Below are 24,305 nucleotides of genomic sequence, written 5' to 3' on the forward strand. Positions count from 1 at the left end.
GGCAAGCTTGAGGCTTGCTACTGCTAGGGCCAGTTATAAAGGGGAGTGGGCAGGGAGGGCAAAGTGGTGACACCTGGGGTGGGAGGAGACTCCAACAGGACCCAGGTGCTGTGCGTTTGGGGGGGGAAGGGAAAAGGTGGGGTGGGAAAAGGACAGGTGGTGCTGAAAGGAGATGGAGAGGAAAGGAGGGAGATGGAGATGGCAAGAGGAAGATGGAGAGGAGAGGAAGGAGATGGGGGAGAAGGAGGATTTTAATAAAATGAACTGGACTTTAGAACACCCCAAAGAGGAAGTCCTGCTCTGGCAGGGGCTTGGCCTGGGTGGGCTTTAAGGTCCTCTCTAAAGAGGCTGCCCACCCCTCACCTTGAATGTGGGCTCGGTGCAGTGCTGGACCAAAGGTGCCTGCTGGCTTTGGTGCCTGGCACCCCTTCCCCGTCTCTCGTTGTGACTGCTGCCCTGGTGACAAACCCAAGCACAGCAGCAGGAGACCCCCAGAAGAGTTTGGTCCTCCACACATCTGGCAGGAGCTGGCTGCTCCCTCCTGGTGGAGGGCACTGAATGCTCTCTGCTTCGCTGCCCTGCGTGAGACCAAATCCTCTGAGGGAAGCCCTTTCCTCAGCCAGGGCAGGCAGCCCCTGGGCCCCTTTTGGAGTCAGGAGGATTCCAGTGAGTTTTGGATGGGGGGGCTGGGATTTGCACCTTCAGAGCAGTTTTAAGGGGGCTGAAGAGGTCACAGAGGCAGGGCTGGGTCCTTCCCGAGCCAGGAGATGCCGATCCAGAAGTCTCTGCTCGCAGTGGCACACTGAGGATCTCCAAACTGCCATGAATTATGTATCCAACCTTGAAATGCTGTTACAAATCTAATGGAAAGTCACACACTGTGCATATTGGAGGCTTTTTCAGTGCTCATACTTCATAGCTCCGAGCCAGCTTCCTTCTCCTCCGTGACATTTGTCCACACCAAGGACTGAGTCCAAAATACATTCAGAGGCAATTGGAAGTTGTTTGGATTTTTCTCTGATTTAAAGCATTTTGCTCAGTGTGCAGGCTGCCAGGGGGCTGGACACAGGGCACCTCATTTTCAGTTCTTCTCAGCAATCATTCCATTTATTTCTCTGCAGCTTGAATATTCCCACAGCTTTTGTTCAATTTTCACATCATGTACTTCAAGATCATTTTTGTGGAGTGCCTTGAACAGATACTGTTTTAATTCCCAGCACACAAATCCTCGTCCTTATTTATTGGTAATGTTTCCTCCTGGACAGAGCCCAAGGAGCTGAGGAACTTGGCTCCAGAGGATGGCAGACACGGAGAGGGAATGCTCTGACAAGTGAATTTGGGATTTAATTGGCTTGTACCAGTAGATGCTGGCTCTGATGCATTGACAGCAAAGGACTGGGAGAGAAACCTTGAGAGGTGCAAGAGCTGTGCCGCTGATAAAGTGGAGAGCAGAACCAGCACTGGCATTGCTCTCCCTGGGTGCTCCCCCAAAAACCAGTGGAGATGTTCCCCAGTCACTCCTCAGCTAGTGTGGAGCCACCTCTTTAAGGCAGGGCAGGCTTGCCCTTTTCACTGCCACCTTTGCAGGGCTTTCTGATAACTCCTGATGCTGGTTTGGGTGCCAGGGGGAGTGCAGAGAACTCCTACGAGGCTTTGACTTTAGGCTCTATCAGAGAGGAGCTTAATAAGTCACAGAATCCTAGAGTGGACCAGCCTGGAAGGGTTCTCAGAGCTCATCTCCTCCAACCTCCCCACCGTGCCCAGGGACACCTCTAAACTAGACTCAGCTGCTCAAGGTCTCATCCAACCTGGCCTTGAACATCCCCAGGGAGAAGGCAGCCACAGCCCCCCTGGGCAGCCTATGCCAGAGTCTCACCACCCTCAGACTGAAGAACTTCTTCCTCAGCTCCAGTCTAACCCTGCCTCAGCTTCCAACCATTCCCCCTTGGCCTGCCTCTAGACTCCCTCCTGAAAAGTCCCATAGGATCCCTTCAGCTCCTGGCAGGCAGCTCTGAGGTCCCCCTGGAGTGTCCTGCATTGTGCCAGCAGCAGGAAGGGGCTGGTGTGCACCAGCAGCACCAACAGCCTGCAGCACAGGTCCAGGCTTCAGCTTCTGTGATGCAAACACCTCCTCCTGGGACAGCAGGGAATTTATCTCGAGCAGAACCCTAAGTACCTTTAGACTGCAGAGTCCTGGCATGGCAGGGGCAGCCTGGAGTCAGGAACCTGCCCAGGAGAAGGCCTGACATCAAATCGCAGCCCAAACTCTGGTCCCTGGATTCAGAAGCACTTCTCTGCATATTCATAATCTGCTTTTGGTATATTTATGCATCTAATATTTGTAAATTCTTATTATGCATCCCTCTGCTACCCTCAATCACCACCCACCCAAGATAACTGCTTATCTCTCCCCTTGGAAACCAATTCACTCCCTGCCCCTCATTATTTCTGTAGGGCTCATTTCTCCTGTAAGACAGAATCTTATGATTAAGGAAGTGCCTTAAATGAATTCAGCCCTCCCTGAATTATGTCTCCAGCAAAATCCTTCTGAAAGGGCCTGAGCCTTCCTTTTTACTTCTGCTGCTGCTCTACTTTAGTCACTTTCTGATTCTATGGAGGTTTTTATCCTCAGTTTCACTGCTAATTTGCCTTTTGCCACCCCTGGTAGTTCTATTTAGTTACCATTCTCCTGCTTTTTCTGCTCTCTACCATTAGGGATAATTATTTCCTTGGCAACCTTCCCCCCCCACAAGTTCAACATCACAACTAGAGAAATGCATCTTTGTGCTGCTGAGCAGAGATTGTTGCTTGGGATTCTTTGTGCATCTGAGTCAGGCAGAGGAAATCCCCCACCTAGGAGGAGGAATTTCTTTGCCTTCTCTGCTGTCTTCTACATCTTGATGAGTTAAAACCTCCCCAGGTAGCAAGGATCATTCTGGCACCTGGCTCAGCTTGGGGCCCCTCTGATGGCCAAAGAGCTGGAAAGGGTTTGGTCGTGCTCTGGGGAAGAGCAGAAGCCCCAGGGCTCTGCAAGAGAGCACAGGCCTTGGGAGGATGCCTTCTGACTCACTGGGTACAGGATGTGGCAAGGGTAGGTGACATTGCCCTGGCAGACCAGATATGGAACCCAGGACTTTTGGAAAGCTGATTGTTGCTTTCTGCCCTTTCTGGTAGCCTTCAGGTGACTGAAAGGGTTCTCAAAGCCTGGCACAAGCTGCCCAGGGAGGTGGTGGAGTCACCATCCCTGGTGGTGGTCAAGAAGTGTTTAGATGTGGTGCTCTAGGACATGGTTTAGTGGTCATGATTGGACTCAGCAATCTTAAAGGTCTTTTCCACCCTTCAGGATTCTGGATCCTGTGACTGCAGCTGCACTGCTATCAGACACAGGCTCTGGGCTGGGGTCCTGTGACTGCAGCTGCACTGCTATCAGACACAGGCTCTGGGCTGGGGTCCTGTGACTGCAGCTGCACTGCTACCAGACACAGGCTCTGGGCTGGGGTCCTGTGACTGCATCTGCACTGCTACCAGACACAGGCTCTGGGCTGGGGTCCTGTGACTGCATCTGCACTGCTACCAGACACAGGCTCTGGGCTGGGGTCCTGTGACTGCATCTGCACTGCTACCAGACACAGGCTCTGGGCTGGGGTCCTGTGACTGCATCTGCACTGCTACCAGACACAGGCTCTGGGCTGGGGTCCTGTGACTGCATCTGCACTGCTACCAGACACAGGCTCAGGGCTGGGGTCCGGGGTCCTGCACGGGCACTGCGCTTCCTCCCCTCTACCCAAGGCGTGTATAAAATATGGTAATTAAGAGAGTGCCTCAGCCAGGCTGGATTTGTGGTGATTTATATGTTCAGGGGCGTTGGTAAAAGGCCAGAGCTGGCATTTCTTTAACTAATAATTATTGTGTTTTATTGTTGTGCTTCTCTAACACATTAAGGAGGCAGCCCCCAGCTTTATTAGAATTCACTTGGCCCCGCCGCTCCATGCATATTTATTATGGGAGAGAATGGGACTCTCTTCCTCCAGCCTCCACTAATTTAAAAGAAGATATCCTCAATGAAATGTATTCAAATATTTTGACATTTTGCTTCACCTCACTTACAGAGCAGAAATTGTTTCTGACAGTTATTATCCAGCACGGGAATCCTGCTGCTTCCCTCCGCTGGAGCGCAGGTTGAAAAGACACAGCGGCTGCGGCTGCCTTCAAAGAGAGCTCCTCTGGCCCAGAAATAGCAGCACTGTCAGCTGTGATTCACTGCAGCTCCAGATAATATCCACTCTGTAGCTCTCCACCAAGAACAGGGAAGCTTTTTTTTCTTCTTCTTCTTTTTTTCCCTTTTCTTTTCTTCTTCTTAAAACAGAAAGAAAATGAATCAAAGTGAGGAACATTCAGCATCTCCGGCTCGGCCTTCTGAAGGGAGAGGGAGGTTTGGATTTTGAAATGTAAATGAAAGTTGGGAGAAACAGGAGTGAGAGAAGTGGAGTGGGAATTTTTTCCCTTCTTTTGGACTCCTCCAGTCCTGCTTTTACTGCGGTTTAGACTCCCTGAAAGGACACTGGAGCCAGGTTGGTCTTTTCTGCGTTGTAACAAGTGACAGCACAAGAGAGAATGGCCTCAGGTTGCACCAGGAGAGGGTCAGGTTGGACATCAGAAGAAACTTCTTCCCTGAAAGGGTTCTCAAAGCCTGGCACAGGCTGCCCAGGGAGGTGGCAGAATCCCCATCCCTGGAGGTGTGTCCAAGAGGCAGAGCTGTGGTGCTGGGGGCCATGGCTTAGCCCCAGCCCTGGCAGAGTTAGAGAATGGTTGAGCTGAACGACCTTAAAGGCCTTCTCCAACCCAAACCATTCCAAGCTTGTGTGATCCCATGAGCTGCCCACAGGACACCACCAGCAGGGTGCTTCAAAAGATGTGAAACTGCAGGAATGATTACAGCTGGCACCTGCCTGACCTTTCTTTGGTGCCTGGTAAAAGACACTTCTTCACTGAAGGGGCTCTCAAAGACTGGAAGAGGCTCCCCAGGAGGGTGTTTGGGTCCCCATCCCTGAAGGGATTTCCAGGCTGTGTAGGTGTGGTGCTGAGGGACATGGTTTAGTGGCGACCTGGCAGTGCTGGGTTAGTGCTTGCACTTGATGCTCTTACAGGTCTCTTCCAGCAAACCAGTTCTGTGATTCTGTGATCATGCTGCACATGTGGCAGCCTCTCAGTGCACTCAGTGGCACCCAGGTGGAAAGCAGAGCTGCAGTTTCTCACCTAACCTTCCTCAAAATGGCAAATGGCAGCACAAAAACCTCACCCCTGAGGTTGTTTCCCCCTTTCAGAAGGCATCTGGGTGCTGTCTCAAATAAGTACAGGCTGGAGAAGAAATTTTATCTTTAGATCTATAGAGTCAGCTCTGAGAGAGGTTAAGAGGGGCAGTGGTAGCATATTGAATGCTTTAATTCAGCTCAAAGCCCTCCCTCTTAGAGCAGGTTTGAGAGGGCTTTGAGCAGGCTTTGGAGAGGGTGGGGAGCTGCAGCTGTCCTCTGAGCCATGCTGAGCCCTAAAAGCTGGGTGGTGCTGGCAGCCCTGCTGAACCAGCACCAAGCTCTGTGGCTGCCCAGGGCATCTGTCCTCCCCTTGTCAGGGCCACAGCCAGCCTTCAGTCACCCACAGGACCCTCCTCAGCCCACACTGAATCTCTCCTGCCAAAGAGTTTGTCCTCGCTCCTGGCCAACTTCCAGCTCCCTGCTGCTCCTCAAGGAATGGTCTTCAATGCCTTCCCACACAGAAGCAGCCACCAGCTTGAGGTGCCCTGCTGCCTGTGCCAGGCAGGGCACAAGAGGTCTCGGGGTGTCGCAGAGTGTCTGATGCAGCAGCACATCTGGTCACTTGGCCCAGTCACAGCATGGTGTAGGAGAGCTTGGGAGAGTGGGAGTGGAGTAAAGCAGGCTGGGAGCAGAGGGCAGAAAGTTTGCAGCCTCCACTCTGCTGCCTGAGAAATCATCTCTCTTTCTAACACCCACAGCAGCCAGAGCTCAGCCAGTCCCTTCCAGCCATTGTTCTCCACAGGTGACTTTCAGAGACAGGAGCACTGCTGGGCTGTGCAATTCCTCCTGCAAGCAGGAGCAAGCTCTGCTGCAGGTAGCTCAGCAGTGCCTTCTCCGTGAGCGCCAGCACCGACACTCTCACTCTGCCAGGCTGCTCAGCTGCAACCTTTCCCCTTCATATTAATTGGCCCTGGGGTTAAGCCATTAGCACAGGTCTCAGAGATGCCTCCTATTTTGTAAACCACTGGGCAGAAGCAACAACTGCACATCAGAGAGTTCCACCACCTAATTACAGAGCCTGCAGACTTGCTCCTGTAAGCAGAGCGAAATCCACGGCAGCTCAGCTCCCCTTGCTTATGTGGAAGGTAGAACCCTGCCCTTTTCTCACTTTAATTGCTCTGAGGGGAATGAAATCCCTCCCCATATCTCATCCAGCTGTTTCCCTAAGAGATCCATCTGGGTATTTATGTGGTCCCAATCATCAGAGTCTTTCTGCTAATCCCAAGGACTATATTCATGGATTTCTGGTGCAGGATCCCTGTGGGATGGGGTAGCGTCGTTATCGCCCCTGCGCAGGTAAGGAACTGGCACGCAGGGAGATGAGGAGCTCCCAGGTGGGAGAGAAGGGCCAGATCCACCTGGGATCTGGGCTGTGAAATGCTTGGCACCCCAGCAGCCTTCCCACCACAACAGTCTGCAATGCAGTCGCTCTGCCCACATGCAAATGAGGACTGGAGGAGCCTGGCAGCATAAAGCGAGGACCTCTCTTGGGGTGCCTGGGGGCAGGGGGAGTGTCCTTGGCCCAATGGGGCAGGTGCCCTCAGCAGCTGAGCAAAAATGCTCAGCATTTGCAAAAGGTGGCTTATTTCTGTCAGACACAGAGCAGAAGCCATTGCTCAGATGCACCACAGCTGAAAGTTGCAGCAGCAGAGGCTTAGGTTGGGCATTAGAAGAAACTTCTTCCTCAAAAGGCTTCTCAAAGCCCAGCACAGGCTGCCCAGGGAGGTGGCTGAATCCCCATCCCTGGAGGGGTTTCAAAGAGGCAGAGCTGTGGTGCAGGAAGAACTTCAGCTGGGGTTAATGCAGCCATTTAGAGAGCTGCCCCTATGATTATGCAGGGTCACCTATGGAATCTGGGAAGCTGGCAAGGCACCAAGCACAGGGCTCCTAATGGATGAGCAGGGCCCTAATTGCTGAGCAGCCTGTGCTTGCAGCATCCAGGCCAGCACGAAGTCACAGCACCAGTTGCAGCTCTTCTTAATGGAATAGCACTTAGGGCAGAATTGATGCCTCTTTAAGAGCAAGTCAGCCTGAAACAAGAAGTATCTGCCAGGTCTTGGGGAAAGCACTGTGCTCCCTGGGCACCATAACCAGAGAGCCATCCAAGTCATTGCTCACTCACTGCTTCTTCTCAGGCTGGGCTTTCACCTATGTAAGGGGTTCAGGATTTGACCCAAATACAGTAAAGAGGAAAATAAATTTCCCCCTGTGTCTCCCTGGAGGTTCATCTGCAGATGAATCCAGCAGACCTCACCAGTTTGCCAGCACTCACTGCTCTCCTTTGAGCTGATGGAAAAGTGGCAGCACGGGAAGTGATGGAGAAGCCAGCAGCAGGCTGTGGGCTGGGCGCCAGAGCCCTGCGGGGAGGGAACTCTCCGAACAAGAGCAGTGCTGCCCAGGCGAGGCTGCAGCGAGGCAGTCAGGGAGGACACTCACCAGGGCGCTGTAGCGCAGCTTACTTGGGCTCCGGCAGGCTCTGGCTGTGCCCGCGTTAGAGCAGGGTGCAGACCTGCAGGGAGGAACGGGTTGGAGGTTTGGAGCACCTGGTGGTGGCCCCATGCACGTTTCTTTGATTCAGGGCATCCTCGGCGGGATGCTGCCTGTTGGAGCTCTCCTCATGGGGCACGCTCTTGGTGTCTGTTTTGAGCCTGCCTGTAGATGATACTCACAGAGAATGCCCTGAGTTGGAAGGGACCTTTAAAGGTCATCTCATGCAAACCTTCCACAGTGAGCAGAGGCATCCCCAGCTGGATCAGATGGCCCAGAGCTCCTTCTAGCCTGACCTGTCCTTGAATGTCTCCAGGGATGGTGCCTCCACCACCTCCCTCCTTACTGCTGTTTGTCCTCAGCTTGCCTAAAGGAAGAAACTGCTCCTGGACTGCAAGAATCTCTTCCCTCGGAGTTCCACCGTGCTTGCTTTGTGCCCAGAGCCTGGGATCATGCCCTCCTGCCAGTTAGAGAGCCCAGAAGGCCTTCAGCACTGCATCCCTCAGGTACCCAAACATCTCTCCCTCGCAGCGCCAGCCCTGTGCAGCACTGTTGCCTCACTCCAGTTTGATCTGGAGGAGTCGTTCAAGGCAGAGATTGGCATTCACATCTGGCACCCTCATTAGTCCACTCTTCTTCATCTTCCAGGTGCAAGATGCCGTGGTGTCCCCTGCCAGGCGCTGGGCTGGCAGCGCCGCGGGCACAGGCTGAAGCAGCACGATGGGCTGGGTGTGAACGCAGGCGCCCTGGGTGCCAGGGCAGCGCTGCCGGGCAGGCAGCCTCCCCCTGCCGGCTCGGGGCGCGCAGGCAGCGTCACTGCCTCGGCAAGCAATATGGAATAGAAATTTCCTCAGCTTCAAAGGAGGCTTTTGTGAGAGCTGTGATACTTCAACAGAAGATGACAAGGTGCCACCACGGAGCCACTCCTGAATGCAAATGCTGCCCCCCTCACCGTCCCTGGCTTTCTTCAGAAGCTGCACATCTTGCTCCACTAAAAGATGTAGGCTGAGAGAGTGCAGAAGAACCTCTCAGTGTGCAGAGCTGTGAGCCTGTGAGCTCCACAGGTCTGTAAGGAGATCCAATTAAAGGCTCTTTATGTTCATGCACCTTACCAAAGAGGAGCTTTCTGCTCCCGTCCTGCCACCTTCCCCATGGGGACTCCTGGGCGCCAGTGCTGCTGAGTCTCGGTGCCCTCTCACAAGGAGACAGCTGCCCCCCGTTCCCAGGAGCTGGCAGGGCACCCAGCCACGCTGCCCCCCAGCAGCTCCTGGGAGCCACAGCAGGGGCTGGGCTGCGAGGGACCTCCAAAGCTCATCCAGTCCAACCCCCTGCAGTCTGCAGGGATGTCCTCCACTAGAGCAGGTGGCCCAGAGCCCTGCCCAACCTCACCTTGGCTATCTCCAGGGATGGAGCCTCAGCCACCTCCCTGGGCAGCCTGTTCCAGGGCTCCAGCTGATGCATAGAGGTCCTCCCAGGCCACAGGCTTCACATTTTCCTCTGCTGGGAAATGCAGAGTCTGAAGGTAGTTGTTCCCACACTGGGACCAACTGTCAATGGTGGACCTCTGAGCAGAAAGCTTTCCTTGCCCACTGTGTACAGCAGTGCATCATCACAGATGATCATCATCATCAGAATGGCCTGGACACCTCCAGGGAGGGGGCATCCACAGTGTCCCTGGGCAACCTGTGCCAGCATCTCCCCACCCTCACTGGAAAGAATTTCTTCCTCATCTCCAGCCTCAGTCTGCCCTCCTCAGGCTTCAATCCATTCCCGTTGCCCTGTCACGCCAAGCCCTTGCCAAGCTAGGAGTGGCTGGCATCCCTGGAATGAGGCTGCACAGGAGAGGGTTTGCTTGCTCAGGTGGCAGCAGCTGCTTTATGCTGCCGTGTCTTTTCCTGACAAGTTCTTCTGGGTAAACAAAGCTGCTCTTGCTGTGTTTAGGGTGGCACTTGCTACATCCTCATCTTACAGCCTCCTTAAGGCTCCTTTGATGTTCCTGATGGTTGCCTCTCAGTTCCTGCTTCCTTTCGAGATCCCTCTGGGTCCTGTTTCCTTGTGTTGAGTCACACATAAGACAGAGCTACAAGCTTGTGGTGCAGGGCTGGGGCTGGTGCTGAGCCTGCACTGTCTGTAGCAGTTTCATTATTGCTGCAGTGAAAGAGAAATCTAAAGCTGGCAGCTCAGCCTGCTGTGAATCAATATTTTACAGGTAGTGTACTTTGAAGAGATGACACAAAGACAGACTTGAGGGAGAGGGAAGTGAGGAAGAGAGGGATCTACCTTGACACCCACGGGCACATTTTGCCACCAAAAGCGAGGCAGCACAGGCTGCCCGGCCTGGCCTTATGCCTTTGGGATGGGTACAGAGCTACAGAACCTCCGAATCCGGAGAGCACAGCAAAGACCTGGGGGGGAGAAGACCACTCCGGTCCAGCAGCCTCTGCCTTTTCCTGGCGTCTGAAGGCTCTTGGCAAAGTTTGACTTATTTGACTTTTTTCTCCTCTTTTTGGCTGCTCTGATGAAGCCATTTGTGGTTCTCTGTGGAGGAGCTTTCTGTACCTGGAGGCACTGGAGCTTTGCCTTGCTCCCTGCTATCGCTTACAGCTGCTGCGCTCAGCAGCCTGGCCCGGGACTATCTGAGCGGTGATCTCTGCCCGCCCACCTCAGCTTCACGCCTGCTTCCAACGGGACACTGCCTGCTCTACCCGCAGGCAAAGCTGGCAGGAGCCAGGCTCAAACTCTGCCCCTGGAAAGAAGGGGGAAGCCTTTTTTAAAGCACCAGATGCCAGCTTCTCCTCCCCTCCCTGCACTGGCAGAGCACAGGCAAGCTGGTTGGCACCTGGCACCATCTGACCTTCGGCTCTGGGGTTTGCTCAGTCACCATCAAGGGCTGCAAAGTCCTGGGGAGGACCCAGAATAGAAACCTTTACCAAAACGTGCCAGCTGCAGTATCAGAGTGCCAGGTGTGCCCCACAAACACCAGGGGGACATGAGCCTTGCCTGGGCTGAAAGCACCAAAACACCAAAACTTGTGTAGGATTCCCTGTGGATGGGAGGGAAGGTGAAGAAGTCTTCTCCTGGCTGTGCCTTAGCAGAGGGCCAATAGGTGCTGCAGCTGGGCCTGGCACACCAACAGTTACTGTGCTTGCTGCTGAAGCTGGAGCCAAGTGAAGCTTCCCGAGGAGCCCAGCACCACATTTCCCCACCTGTGCACAGTGATGTCCCACATGAGAGAGCTGTGAGATTTAGCACAGCAGGAACCCACCAGGGGCACAGCAGTAACTTTGCAAGGATTTAGAAGTTTGCCCACAGTTTTACTACTAAAAAAAGAGGGAGGAGTGGGGAGGGCTAAATCCTAACATCAGCCTTTCCCCACAGCAGGCTGGGAATTCTGCACTCTTCCTCTGAGACAGCTCCAAAGTGGAAAAGACAAAGGACAAGCACCAGCCAAGGCTGGCTTTCAAAGGTGCTTGTGCTCCTCAAAGAGAGGAGGCAGCAGGATTAGGTCAGCAGCCCTCCAGCCTGCCCAGGAGGGCAGATAGAGTCATAGAATCAGCCAGGTTGGCAGAGAGCTCCAAGCTCAGCCAGCCCAACCTAGCACCCAGCCCTGGCCAACCAACCAGACCATGGCACTAAGTGCCCCAGCCAGGCTTGGCTTCAACACCTCCAGCCACACAGACTCCACCACCTCCCTGGGCAGCCCATTCCAATGCCAATCACTCTCTCTGACAACAGCTTCCTCCTAACATCCAGCCTAGACCTGCCCTGGCACAACTTGAGACTGTGTCCCCTTGTTCTGCTGCTGGCTACCTGGCAGCAGAGCCCAACCCCACCTGGCTACAGCCTCCCTTTAGGTACCTGCAGACAGCAATGAGCTCTGCCCTGAGCCTCCTCTGCTGCAGGCTGCACCCCCCCAGCTCCCTCAGCCTCTCCTCTCAGGGCTGTGCTCCAGGCCCCTCACAGCTTTGGCGCCCTCCTGTGGACACCTTCCTGTACTGCAACATCTCTCTTGCATTGAGGAGCCCAGAACTGGACACAGCACTCAAGGTGTGGCCTGAGCAGTGCTGAGCACAGGGGCAGAAGAACCTCCCTTGTCCTGCTGCCCACACTGCTCCTGAGCCAGCCCAGGATGCCATTGGCTCTGCTGCCCAGCTGGGCACACTGCTGGCTTGAGGAGGAAATTCTTGCCAGTGAGGGTGGTGAGAGTAGGTAATCTTAAGGTCCCTTCCAACCCAAACCATTCCATGAGTTTATGAATCCAGTCCCAACCTCCTGCCATGCCCAGGGGCACCTCTCACCAGCACAGGTTGCTCAAGGCCTCATCCAGCCTGGGCTTGAACACCCCCAGGGAGGAAGCACTCACAGCCTCCCTGGGCAGCCTGTGCCAGTGTCTCCTCACCCTCGCTGCCAAGGATTTCTTCCTCCTCTCCAGCCCAAATCTCCCTTCTCCCAGCTTCAATCCATTCCTCCTCATCTTATCACTACAAGCCCTTGTCAAAAGTCCCACATCAGCTTTCTTGTAGCCTCTTTCAGGTCCTGGAAAGCTGCTCCAAGATCTCTCTGAGCCTTCTTTTCTCCAGGCTGATAATCTCTAAGGTCCCTTCCAGCCCAAACCATTCCATGACTCCACACTCCCATGACCTGGAGCCGACTGGCAGTGTGCAGGAGATGTCTTTCAGCAGTGGGTGGCTGCTTCTGTCCATCTGCCAAGGCAGCTGGGAAAGACTTGGCCCTTCAGGACTCCCTCAGAAAGAGACCTCAGGTCTCTGGTTCTAGCTCCCTGCTCCTGTGCTGATGGGTATGAGCAGTAGCTCCTGAACCCCACAAAGCAATTTTGGTCAGGCATAAAAGGATTATTTGATTTGATCTCACCGAGTTCCAAACCCAATTACTTCTGGTATGGGAGATGTTATTAGTGATCTCCATGGCCTCCCTGGCTCATCTAAAAATTATTTTGCACATTTGAATAATGGAAAGTGAAACAATGGAGACTCCTACCCCCTGCCCAGCAGACCCTTAATCCATGTGTGTACCTAGAATAATGACTGAGCCAGGCTCACCCCGGCTCTGCGCTCACTGATGAGGTTGGTAATGAGCTGACATGAATTAAGGTAAATAAAACTCAGGAGACCTATAACCTGGAACCTCTGTGCCGTGGAACTGAGGGCCTGCTGATTGCTTAACTTGCACAGCCCGGCGCTGGCCACGCTGAGCTGCAAGCGCTGGAGAGCGCAGTGCGGTGTGCTCGGTGCAGGGGAAGCGGCAAGTGCACATCTGCAGAGAGCCTGCAGCTCTGCTCTTGCAGCACCCACACACAGGCACACCCTGGCAGGGACCCCCAGGGGCCACCTTGGCCAAACCCCTGCACGCAGCAAGGGCACCTCCAGCCGGTTCACAGGGCCCTGTCTAGTTTGACCTCGAATGTCCCCGGGGCATAGCCCCGGGCAACCTGCTCCAGGGTTGCACCATTCACTGCAGAGAACTTTGTCCTGATGGCCAACCCAAACCTCCCCAGCTCCAGCTGCAAACCACTGCAAGCCCTTCTGAACAGTGCTCTGCAGCCTTCTTGTGGCCTCCTCCAGGCAGCTCCAAGGCTTCCCTGGAGCCTTCTCCTCTCCAGGCTGAACACCCCCAGCTCCCTCAGCCCATCCCCATGGGGGAGGTGCTCCACCACTCTGATCATTTCCATGGCCTCCTCTGGACCCACTCCAGCAGCTCCATGTCCTACCTGTGCTGGGGGCCCCCGAGCTGGAGCAGCAGTGACAAATCACTCCCCGTGCACCACCAGTGGTGGAGGGAGGGACTGGTACCCAAGGCACAGAAGCTCCCTGCAGCCCACCTCTGCCTTGCAGCACAGCCAGGGAGAGGACACTGAGCAGGGCTTTGGCCACAGACATCCGATGCTGGAAAACAAACTGAGTTCACCAGCATGTCAGTGACCCACAAGAGAGGCAGAGGCAGCTTCTTTTCAGTCTTTCATGGCCATCATTAATAACAGATGGGATAAACCCAGGGCTGATGCCTGCCACTCAGCAGCAGATCCCAGGACACCATGCAGGGAGGCTCTTTTGCCACCTGGTGTGCCCCAGGTTGCACAGGGAGCTGGTGACAGGGCTGAGAGGGACCTTTGGGCTTTTCTGTGTAGTCCAGTCCTGCCTGATGGAGTAGAAGCTGCCTGGAAAGAGACACTGAAAGGGCTGCAGGGAAGCAGGAAGGGGAAAGCAGGCACAGATAACCCTGCAGACCTGGCTCTTGCGCTGCACGGGGACGTGGCACAGGCAGGCTGGATGGTGGTGGAGGAGCACAGCCTGGTGTGCACTGCTCCCCTTGCCCACCACATGGGCACGCCCCGGGCACCTCCCTTGGTGCTCCAGGTTTTCAGATGGGGCCCAGAAATCAAGGTTTATGCACAGACAGCCTCCAGCCTAGTGTCAGCCTTTTGACAGTGTGAGGAGCTCTCAGCCAGCAGCATCCTCTGCCCTTCACCAGCGACCCTGCTTCTAGTTGGCTCCTCAGCAAACTCTGCAACCTCCTGGCTCCTCTCAGACACAGCAGCTCCTTTCTGCCCTGGCTGTGGGAGTGCAGCCCACTGCTGGCAGCTGCTCTTAGCCACCCATTTGCCTCCTGGGTTTCCACTGCAGTTCTTTGTTTACCTGCTGTGAAAACCAAGCACCTCGGTGCCAGTGCCTGGCATACACTGGACACCCAATATGTGCTGGTCATCAATTATGGAAGAGAAAGTCTTCCCCCCCAGCCTGTCCTGCTGGACCCAGTGCTGATTCTAGAGGCTACCTCTGAAGCTTTGCTGGCTTTACAACTCCATCTGGGCTGGGGGACCAGGAGCCCTGCACCCAGCTCTGAACAGAGCTGTCAGAACAGCCAACAGAATCCTTCACCTACCAGGTGGGCAGAGGTCTCCAGCTCTCAGCTGAAGGTGCTACCCTGCTCCAGTCCCAAGCCATCACCTCTCATCCTGTCACCACAGGCCCTCCCAAACAGTCCCCCCCAGCCTTCCTCTAGGTCTCCTTCAGATACTGAAGTGTAGCTCTGAGGTCCCTGCTGCCTGCACGGTGACCCTCCAGGGTCCCTTCCCTCCTGTGATGCCACAGCAGCAGCACAGCCACTAAGGCCACAGCACTGAGCATTTTAACCCTCCCCAGGTCAGACAGAAAAACGAACATCTGATACATACAAATCTGGGACAAAATCCTGCCCTTCTCCCACATGAGGAATTCAGCCTGCAACTGACTTCAGGAGCAGGACTGTGTGCATGCTGCTCATTCCCCAGTCTGCATTTATGGTGTTTATAGCAGCCAGGGTAGGAGATGACCAAGGAATTAGCATAACAGCTTGCAAAGCTGCTGTGAAATATGATTTGATACACAAAAATCTATCTGAGATCAAAGATACAGCAGCAAGATCTATGAGGCTGCCAGCTGGAAGCCCAGCTGATAAAAGGGCACAAGGAACAGCCAGAAATGCTGCATTTAAAGAGGAACTCAGCCTCCAAGTGAGCCAAGCAGGTATAAACTCCCTCGCTGGGAGCTGCAGATCTCATCTAATCTCCCTCCTCGTTTATAGGATGCTCCACTTGCAGCATTTAAGCACCTTACAAAGATAATCACAGCCATAAAGCAGGCACATGCATGGGGTCTGCTAATCCACACAGCCCCAGTGCCTCCCATCCAGCACAGAACCCCTGCAGTAAAGCACTCGAGCTGCGTGCAGGCAGCTTGGAGCAGAGGCTGCTGGCTGCTCTGGCCGAGTCAGACAGTTCGCTCTATCGATGGCTGCTCCCGCTCTGCTCTCTGCCTTCAAAGTGCTGGCTGCTGCAGAGCTCACCACCAGCTGCAGGGGTGCATGTGATGGCTTCAGAGGGCTCAGTGCTCACCCCAAAACGCCCCAGAAATTCGAGGCTTAGAAATTTGCTCCTGATGCCACTGGGCACAGCCACTGCATCTTAGGGCAGGAGGTGCCCCCTTGGTTGGGCAGCCTCAGGAAAATGATTAGGTGGGAAGAGAGATGGTGCTAGGAAAAGCAATCCCAGCTGCCAGAAACAGACCTAGCAGTGATAAATGCAGGCAGGGGGGATGGCAGACTGTAAGCAAGGCATGGCCAGGGCAGCTTGGTCCTCTTTTCACCCACTGCCACACACAAAGGAATGCTGCTCTGAGTGGCTATAGCTCACTCCTGGGGTGCTGAAGAAGCATGGAACTGTTCCAGCTGGGAAAGCACCCCCAGGATCACCCAGTCCAACCAGCAACCCAACACCACCATGGCCACTGAGCCACAGCCCCAAGTGCCATGCCCACACCTTGCCTGAACACCTGCAGGGATGGGCACTCCACCACCTCCCTGGGCAGCCTGTGCCAATCCCTGACCCCTCTTGCAGCGCAGGAATGTTTCTTCATCTCCAATCTAAGCCTCCCCAGGCACAATTCCAGGCCATTTCCTCTCCTTCTGTCACTTGTTACTTGAAAGAAGAGGCCAAGCCCCTCACCCCACCCTGCTTTCAGGTAGTTGCAGGAGTCAGTTGTCTTCCTTCAGCCTCTTCTTCTCCACACCCTGATCTGAGTGCCCCCCCCCCCCCCCCAGCATCACGGAGGAGCCCCAGTCCTGGGGTGCTTTGCTCCCTTCTCATGCCCCTCGGCTGCATGGTGCCTGCGGTGCCCTGCAGCAGATCCTTCTCTCCCTAGGCTGTCCTCCCCTCCCCAGAGCACCTCAGTGGCAGCAGCACTGGCCAGGGCTGGAGCAGTTTGGGAAGCAGCTTTCAATCAGTGGCAGGACAGGGAGCACTGGAGATGCAGGTGGGACCCAGGGCTGGGGTACCCCCAGCTATCAGCTTTCCTTAGCTCTGTTTGCTCCTCATTAGTAAACATTTTCTTTAAACTATCTTGGATGCTCATTAAGTACTATCAGCTACTTAGGAGCGAGGATAATTATGAGTTTAATGAAGCATGCATCAGCTTGCTGGAGTCTAACGCTGGTTTCTCTGCTGGGACTCCATTTTACTCTGCACTTATCCTTCAGCAAAGCTACTCTACAAAGTCACTTTGGCAATAAGAAGTATTTAATTAGATTAATGAATTTTTATCACCTCTCCTAGGGATTAGGCTTGCTCAATCCTGGCGACTAAAGAACAACAGACTTCGCTCATTGCTAAATGTTTAGGGATGCTTTGGTTGTGTGGCTGTGGCAGTCAGGCTGCTCTGGGCAGTGCCACCTTGGCTGCCCCTCAGCAGGTGAGGGCTGCTTGGCAGGGACAGCCTCTGCCTGCAGTCAGATCACAGGCACTGGAGTGCAGGCTCCAGACAGCTCCCCAGCAGCTGACTTTATTTCAGAGTTTTCTAATCAGCTCTGTGGGGGGATTCTGTAGAGTGAGGGTGGTGAGACACTGGGACAGGCTGCCCGGGGGCAGGGTGGAGTCACCATCCCTAGAGGTGTTCAAGAAACGCGTGGCCAGGGCCCGTGGGCACAGGTTTGGTGGCCATGGTGGTGCTGGGTCGATGGTTGGACTGATGACCCTAGAGGCCTTTTCCAGCCCTAACGAGTCTCTGATTCCGTGACTGCAGACAAGTGGCTTCGGAGAGAGAGAGACTGGTGGCAGCAAAAGAGGTGCAAGAGCCCTCAGTGGTCAGAGGCTGCAGTGCAGCACCAAGCAAAGGAGAGCAAGATGCTGCTGCCAGGAGGCGAGGCGCTCAGCAGCCCTCCTCTGCGTGCTTGCACAGCTGCGTGGGGTGCTGCAGGCAGCTGGGCTACAGGGCTTGGTGTGCACACAGCCGTGCCAGCGAGGCCCCGGCTCGGCACAGGGTCGGTAGGCTCTGGCAGTTCCCCAGGGGCCTGGATGTGGCCAGCAACTGCCCACCCCCACCCACGGAGCGGCTGCAGCATCCCCACACTGCTGCACGCACACTGCTGCGCCCAGCTGCCTGCAGCGATCTGTCCCCAGGGCCAGGAGGGATAATTAAGATGTTCCATGAAAGAGAGAGGATGATTTTGACCAGAGAAAGTGACTTCTCCATGCAGCTCATCTCACAGACTGAGCATTGAGTCCTTCCTAGCAGGCTGCAGGATGGTGACTACAACAATTAAATGACTAAAGTGACCCTCAGGAATGCAACCTGGCAGTGCTGCTGAGCAGATCTGCTTCCTGAAAGGTGGCACTGGGAGGTGAGGCAGCTGAGGTCACACAGGGAGGCTGGCTGGCACCTAAAGACAGGCTCCACTGTGCTGTAGAGTCATGGAATCATGGGACCAGAGGATCACAGGATGACAGGGGTCAGAAGGGGCCCAAAAAGATCATAGGATCATGGATTACTGACTTGCAAAACCATGACATCATCGAATTGCAGAAGCATGGGATCATGAGAACAGCAGCCTTGACTCATGGAACCACAGAGCCATGGAGCTGTTCAAGCTGATGCAGCCCAACCACTCTCTAGCCCTTCACTGCTGTGTGCTTGCTCCAGTGCCAAGTGTGGCAGGAGCAGAGGAGCCCACCCTGGGCAGACCTCACAGCTTCTGCAAAAGCCTTAGACAAACAGGTGCAGCTTAACTCCCCATGCCCAGCCTCTGGCTGAGCCCCAGAGCAGCTCCTGCCCTCTGCACCTCTCTGTTAACCTGCAAGTGCAGAGACAGGTGATGGGGACATAGAATCAACCAGGTTGGAAGAGACCTCCAAGCTCATCCAGTCCAACCTAGCACCCAGCCCTGGCCAATCAACCAGACCATGGCACCAAGTGCCTCATCCAGGCTTGACTTCAACACCTCCAGGGACAGAGACTCCACCACCTCCCTGGGCAGCCCATTCCAATGCCAGACACTCTCTCTGCCAGGAACTTCCTCCTAGCGTCCAGCCTGAGCCTGCCCTGCACAACATCTCGGTGCTCACCTTGGTGCACGCAGGGTTTAGGTTGGCTCTGTGCTATGTGGCATTCACTTTACCTGTTCCCATTAAAGCAGCTCTTCCAGGGATGGACGGAGGGGGCCAAAGGTGATCCAGACAGACTCCTGAGGTCTCCATCTGCAGAGGCAGCCACGACTGCAAGCAGCGGAGAAGGCGCTTAGAGAGCGCAGCGCTGGGCGGGTTTAAAAGCTGAGAGAGAGAAGGTAAAGCTGTAATCTAATTGTGGAAAATGGGGATTAGAGGTTCCACTGCTCACGCTGCTCCCTCTGTGCACAGGCAGGCACCAACCTGCGATTTGGCTGGATAAAAACATCGGCCCCACGCAACGCAGGGAAACCCCCGCGGGGCCGGTGAGGAGGGGAGGTGAGGATCATGCAGATTGCGGCCGTAAGCTGCTTTAGCATCGAGCTGGCATAATGGAGAGGGATTGTTCGCTGGCAAGGCTGCATATTCCTCACCACCCTGGGACAGCCACAACAACAGCCCCGGGAGGCCGGCGAGGCTCCGCCGCATCCCCCCCGCGCCTCGCTGCTAATGCTCCATTTGGCCAGCCGCGGGGGGGCCCAGCCGCGGTGCTCCAGGCTGCCCGGCCCGGGGGCTGCCCGGCCTCTGCAAGCGTAGGCAAAGTTAGGGGTGAGGAGGATTTGAGAGTCGCTGGAGAGGTCTGTGGCAGTGCTGCAGACACCTGGGGGCGAGGCTGCCTGCTCTGATGGGCTCCCAGTTCCAGCTGGAGTAACATGGGCAGGGATACTGGTGCGGGAAGGGCTTCCCTGCTGAACGAGGAGGTTACTTCACACATGGGGTGGGGGTCCTGAGGATGGGGCTGAGCTCTTCTCTGCGGTGGCCAGCGACAGAAGGCACAGAGTACAAGCTAGGAGCCAGGAGCTTTCACTTGACCTAAAGGAGAACATCCTGTACTTGGAGGGCGCTGGAGCAGGCTGCCCAGAGAGGCTGTGGAGTCTCCTCTGGAGAGATGCCAAACCCACCTGGACACTGTGATCCTGGGCAAGCTGATCTGGGTGATGCTGCTTTGGCAGTGGGGTTGAACTTGATGATTTCCAGTCCAACCCCCACCCTTCCATGATTCTGTGGCTCCACCTCAAGCCAGAACCTTGGCCAAACCTCAGGCACTCCCAAGCAGCCACCCTCTGCATGGGGCTGAGCATTTACTTCCAAAGGCAGAAGCTGTAAAGCCTTGAGCTGGGGCTGAGGTTTGTCTCCTGCCCCAGGCCAGTCCCCTGGCTACATTTCAAGCAGGCTTCTGGACGTACACAAATGCACTTCTAAAACTGATCATCCTCTGCAGGGTTGAGGCTTGAATCCTGCTTCTGCTGATGAGGAGGGCCCCCAGGCACCCCGGCTTAAAAAATGATCTGACAGCAAGGAAGAGTCAACCCCTCCCTGACACACATCCAGCTGACACCTCAGATCATCTGCAGAGCAGCATGGAATTAGCTGGAACTCCATCCTCACCCCACAGCCCACACTTGTCACCTCACAGCAGAGGACATGCTGAGGAACTGCACTGCATTGGGGCCAAGCTTGGGCTACATTTTCAGTCCAGAAGAGAGAGACCTCTTTTTCCCCTCACTGTTTCCCCAGCAGCAGAGCAGCTCTGCCCCCGATGCCACAGCTCAGTTCTTAAAGCAGTGACTGAACCCAAGGAAGGGAAAACTGGGAAAGAGAAGGAACAAAAGGGAGCTGCTTGAGCTTGACTTGCAAACAAAGAACCCACCCAGCACCTCCATGCTCCGGAGCTGGAGGCCCCAGGCTGCCTCCAGTCAAATGCCTTCACTTCTCCCTGACAGCAGCAGTGTCTGCATAGGTGGGCATGGAAGGGCCTGGGCCCATGCAGCCTAAGAATCTCTCTGTGCAAGGTTTTTCTCATGAAACAGAACCTAAAGGCTGTGCAAGAGTCATGGGAGCAGATGGGTTTGGGACACAGGCAGCTCACGGTGCAGGGCAGCTCCCCCCTTACCTGATGCATTCTTGCCACATCTGCATTTCCAGGACCCCTTTGTCTGTTCTCATCCTCCTTGCTCTGCCCAGTTCCTCTCATGGGAGCCTTCAATCCCTGTGTCTTTCCTCCCAAGGCTTTCAGAGACGCTGTGCCCTGCCCTGCTGGCTCCACCACCTCCCTGGGCAGCCTGTGCCAGTCCCTGACCACTCTTGCAGCAAAGGAATTCTTCCTCATCTCTCACTACCCCTCCCAGCTCCAATTTCTTCTCCTTCTATCACCTGGTAGTAGGGAGAAGAGACCAACCCCACCTCACTGCAACCTCCCCTCAGGGGTCAGAGAGCAGTGAGGTCTCCCCTGAACACCGCCAGTCCCCTTGCCCACCAGGGCACCCCTGGCTCACACCTCTGGCTGTGAAGCAGGAACTGGGAGTCACTGGGTGGGAATTTGGGATGCCCTGAAGCTCAGTAGTCCCAGAAAGCCCCAGGATGGTGCTGCCAGCCCTGAGCACAGCCCCAGGTGCTTGCTGTGGCTGCTCTCCAAGGCAGCTTTACGCTGGGCATCAGGGACCTTGCTTCTGTGTGTACACAGGGGCAGAGAGGCTTTGGCTGCAGAGCTGGGCTTTGCCACAGCACAGAGCCAGCAAAACAATCATTCTAACCCAAAACACAAACACGAGGTGTTTGCAGAGCCAGGAGACAGAAAAGCAGGCGAGCATCGGGGGAGAGAGAGGGGGAGGAGGGCTGGGATTGCCGTACCTGGCACTGCAGCAGCAGATCCGTGCCTTGGTCCTCCCCAGCACCTGGCAGGGCTTTCTGCCAAGGTTTCCCACACCGGTGCTAGCCTCAGGCCGCTCACGGCTGCTGCTGGGGCTGCTCAGGAGCCTTCCCGAAAGGAGCACGGTGGTGGAGTTGCAGCCCCAGAGAACGCAGTGGGCCGGAAGGGAGCTTCAGAGGTGTCCTGGTGCAGCCCCCTGCAGCCGTCGGGAGCACCCCCAGCAGGCTACGCATGGAGCCTGACCTTGAGTACCTCCGGGGGGGAGATCTGCTCGGCTCCCGAAGTGTCCTTCCTTTGTCTGCTTCACCCTGCAGAGCTCTCGCCGAAGGCTCGGTGCAGCCCTCGCAGTGCCCAGCCGCACGCCGAGAGGGCACACAGGTGCCACTGGGAGCCCTCCCGTGGGGACAGTGGCACACGCCCTGGAGCGGCAGGGCTGCGGTCTGCGGGCGGCCAGAAGGAAGGGCAGGGCACACTGCTGTGCCCTCCAACCTGGGGCACGCTGAGGGGGCACAGGCTCGGCCCAGGGCCGTGTGCCTTCGCCTCCAGGGCTGCTCACATGCAGCCCAGGGCAGCAGAGCGCTGGCATGGGGCTGACAGCTGCTCATTATGGGCTGCCGGGGGTCTCAGCCCAGCTCCGGGAGGACAGGTGGCCACAGGACAAACCGACCCCCGCACCATTAGCACTAATTGACACTCCTGTGGCTGGTCTCCAACAAGAGGTCAGGCAGAGGGTGAGCCTGGAGCCTGAGGATCCCAGCCTGGCAGCCAGGGCTGGGGCAGGGCTCCCTGCCACCACCACAAGGCTCACCAGGGCCTCCTGCAGCCGCTGGCTTGAGCCATCCCTGGTCTGGCTGCTGTCGATGCCTCCCCTGGCCTCTTCCCCACACCAGCTCCAGGAATTTGCCCCTTCCACCCTTCCCCAGGGAGGCTTCCTGGGGAGCAGATGCCAGAGGCTGAGCTTGCTACCATCTCCCAGCTCTCTTTTTTTTTTCATTTAGAACCATTTCCACATTAAAAATGTGCAGCAAACTGACCAGCTGCCACCCCTTGATGCTTAATCCTCTCTAATCTGGCCTGGGAACAGTGCAATGTGCAACGTGGCTTTATTATGCAGCTCCCAAAAATAATTGACTGTAGCAAGCAGAGGGGGAGCAAGTGAGGAGAAAGGAAACCAGCCCCTCAGCCCCTCCGTTAGCCTCTGCCCAGGGCTTGCATGGCACAGCCACGCACTGAGAGCAGCCTCACCTCCTCAGAGGGCACCCACAGCACTCCAGCCACAGCCCAGAAGTTGCCTCCCACCCAACACAGGCCCTCTGCCCCCAGGGGAGGACAGCCCTGCCCCCAGACCTGAAATCTAACAGCCAACAGCAGGCCCCCGAGGGACGGAGCTAATTGGGAGCTTGGCTTTTCTACTGGTTGGCTTGATTGGCTTCAGCTGAGGCCCCACAAAAGCAGCTCAGTCTTTCAGAGAGGCTCTCCAGAAATTTATGGCTCACAAGGCAGGAGGAAAAAAATCTCATGTAAATCATTCCTGTCCAACATGGTCAGGAGGGCTCCAGCTGCCCAGGGCAGGAAGCCTGAAGTTTCATCTCAGGCTCCTTTGGCAGTAACTCCTTGTTGTTCTCTCAGGGAGGCAAAAGCTCAGGGAAAACAAGGTGGGTTGGCTGGTCTGCTGTACCCAGTGCCCAGCTCCACAGAGTGTGTTGGGCTGCCATACCCAGTGCCCAGCTCCACAGGGTTGGTTGGGCTGCATACCCAGTGCCCAGCTCCACGGGGTTGGTTGGGCTGCCATACCCAGTGCCCAGCTCCACGGGGTTGGCTGGGCTGCCATACCCAGTGCCCAGCTCCACAGGGTTGGTTGGGCTGCATACCCAGTGCCCAGCTCCACGGGGTTGGTTGGGCTGCCATACCCAGTGCCCAGCTCCACGGGGTTGGTTGGGCTGCATACCCAGTGCCCAGCTCCACGGGGTTGGTTGGGCTGCATACCCAGTGCCCAGCTCCACGGGGTTGGTTGGGCTGCATACCCAGTGCCCAGCTCCACGGGGTTGGTTGGGCTGCATACCCAGTGCCCAGCTCCACGGGGTTGGTTGGGCTGCATACCCAGTGCCCAAGCCCACTGCTGCCTACCAGCAGGTGCCTACAAGGTGTTCCACGTGAGAACCAGCAGGTCTCAGGCGGGTGGCAGTAGAGACAGCTCAGCCCTCTCCTCTCTCCATGGGTGGCCTCTCCTCCTCTTGCTGAGAAGCCACAGGTGGCTGTTTTGGGGGAGAACCCTGGCACAAGGGGGTGGCTGAAGGTGCATCTCACTGTGGCACTGCTGACCCTGGGTTCATCTGGAGCCCTACCACCTAAATGTTCTTATCTTCAGCAACCTCCATGGCTCCAGGCAGGATTCCCAGACCAAGCACTTACCCTGATCTTTTCTTCTGGTGCCTACAGCTTTTCTCCCCAGCACACAGCTGGAATGGGATGACCTTTGAGGTCCCTTCCAACCCAGACCATTCTGTGAATACTAGCACTGGGAACCCTGCTGCAGCTTTACCCTGGGCTCAGAGCCTGCCCCTGTAGGCATTTTGCACTCCCTCTCCCATTCCCAGCTGTATCTGAGACTTCCCAGCTCCTAGAAACAGAGACAGCAGCAGAGGAGTCAGTGCTCTCCCTGGCTCACTTCTGGAGCTGTGTGTGCAGGAACACCTGGGGGTGTTCTAAAGCCATGTGGGCACGGCACTGTGGGTTCAGTGGGCATGGTTGGATTGGGTGGTGGTTGGGCTGGGTGGTGGTTGGGCTGGGTGACCTTGGAGGGCCTCTGCAACCTTAGAGGTTCTGTTCTGTGGTCCAGTGGCAGTGATGCTGCTGGGTGGAAGGT

At 55.8% G+C, this 24,305-nt stretch overlaps 1 long non-coding RNA gene across 1 annotated transcript; it reads right to left on the reverse strand.

The window, feature by feature from the left end:
• Positions 1-18,743: 18,743 nt before the first annotated feature.
• On the reverse strand, positions 18,744-20,751 carry LOC135189724 (uncharacterized). The gene is made up of 2 exons (XR_010308243.1): positions 20,684-20,751; positions 18,744-18,894 (listed from the first exon to the last, which is right to left on the reverse strand). It is a non-coding gene; the product is annotated as an uncharacterized LOC135189724 (long non-coding RNA).
• Positions 20,752-24,305: the final 3,554 nt, after the last annotated feature.

This window comes from Pogoniulus pusillus, chromosome 33, assembly GCF_015220805.1.
Source record: "Pogoniulus pusillus isolate bPogPus1 chromosome 33, bPogPus1.pri, whole genome shotgun sequence".
NCBI classification, from domain to species: Eukaryota; Metazoa; Chordata; class Aves; order Piciformes; family Lybiidae; genus Pogoniulus; species Pogoniulus pusillus.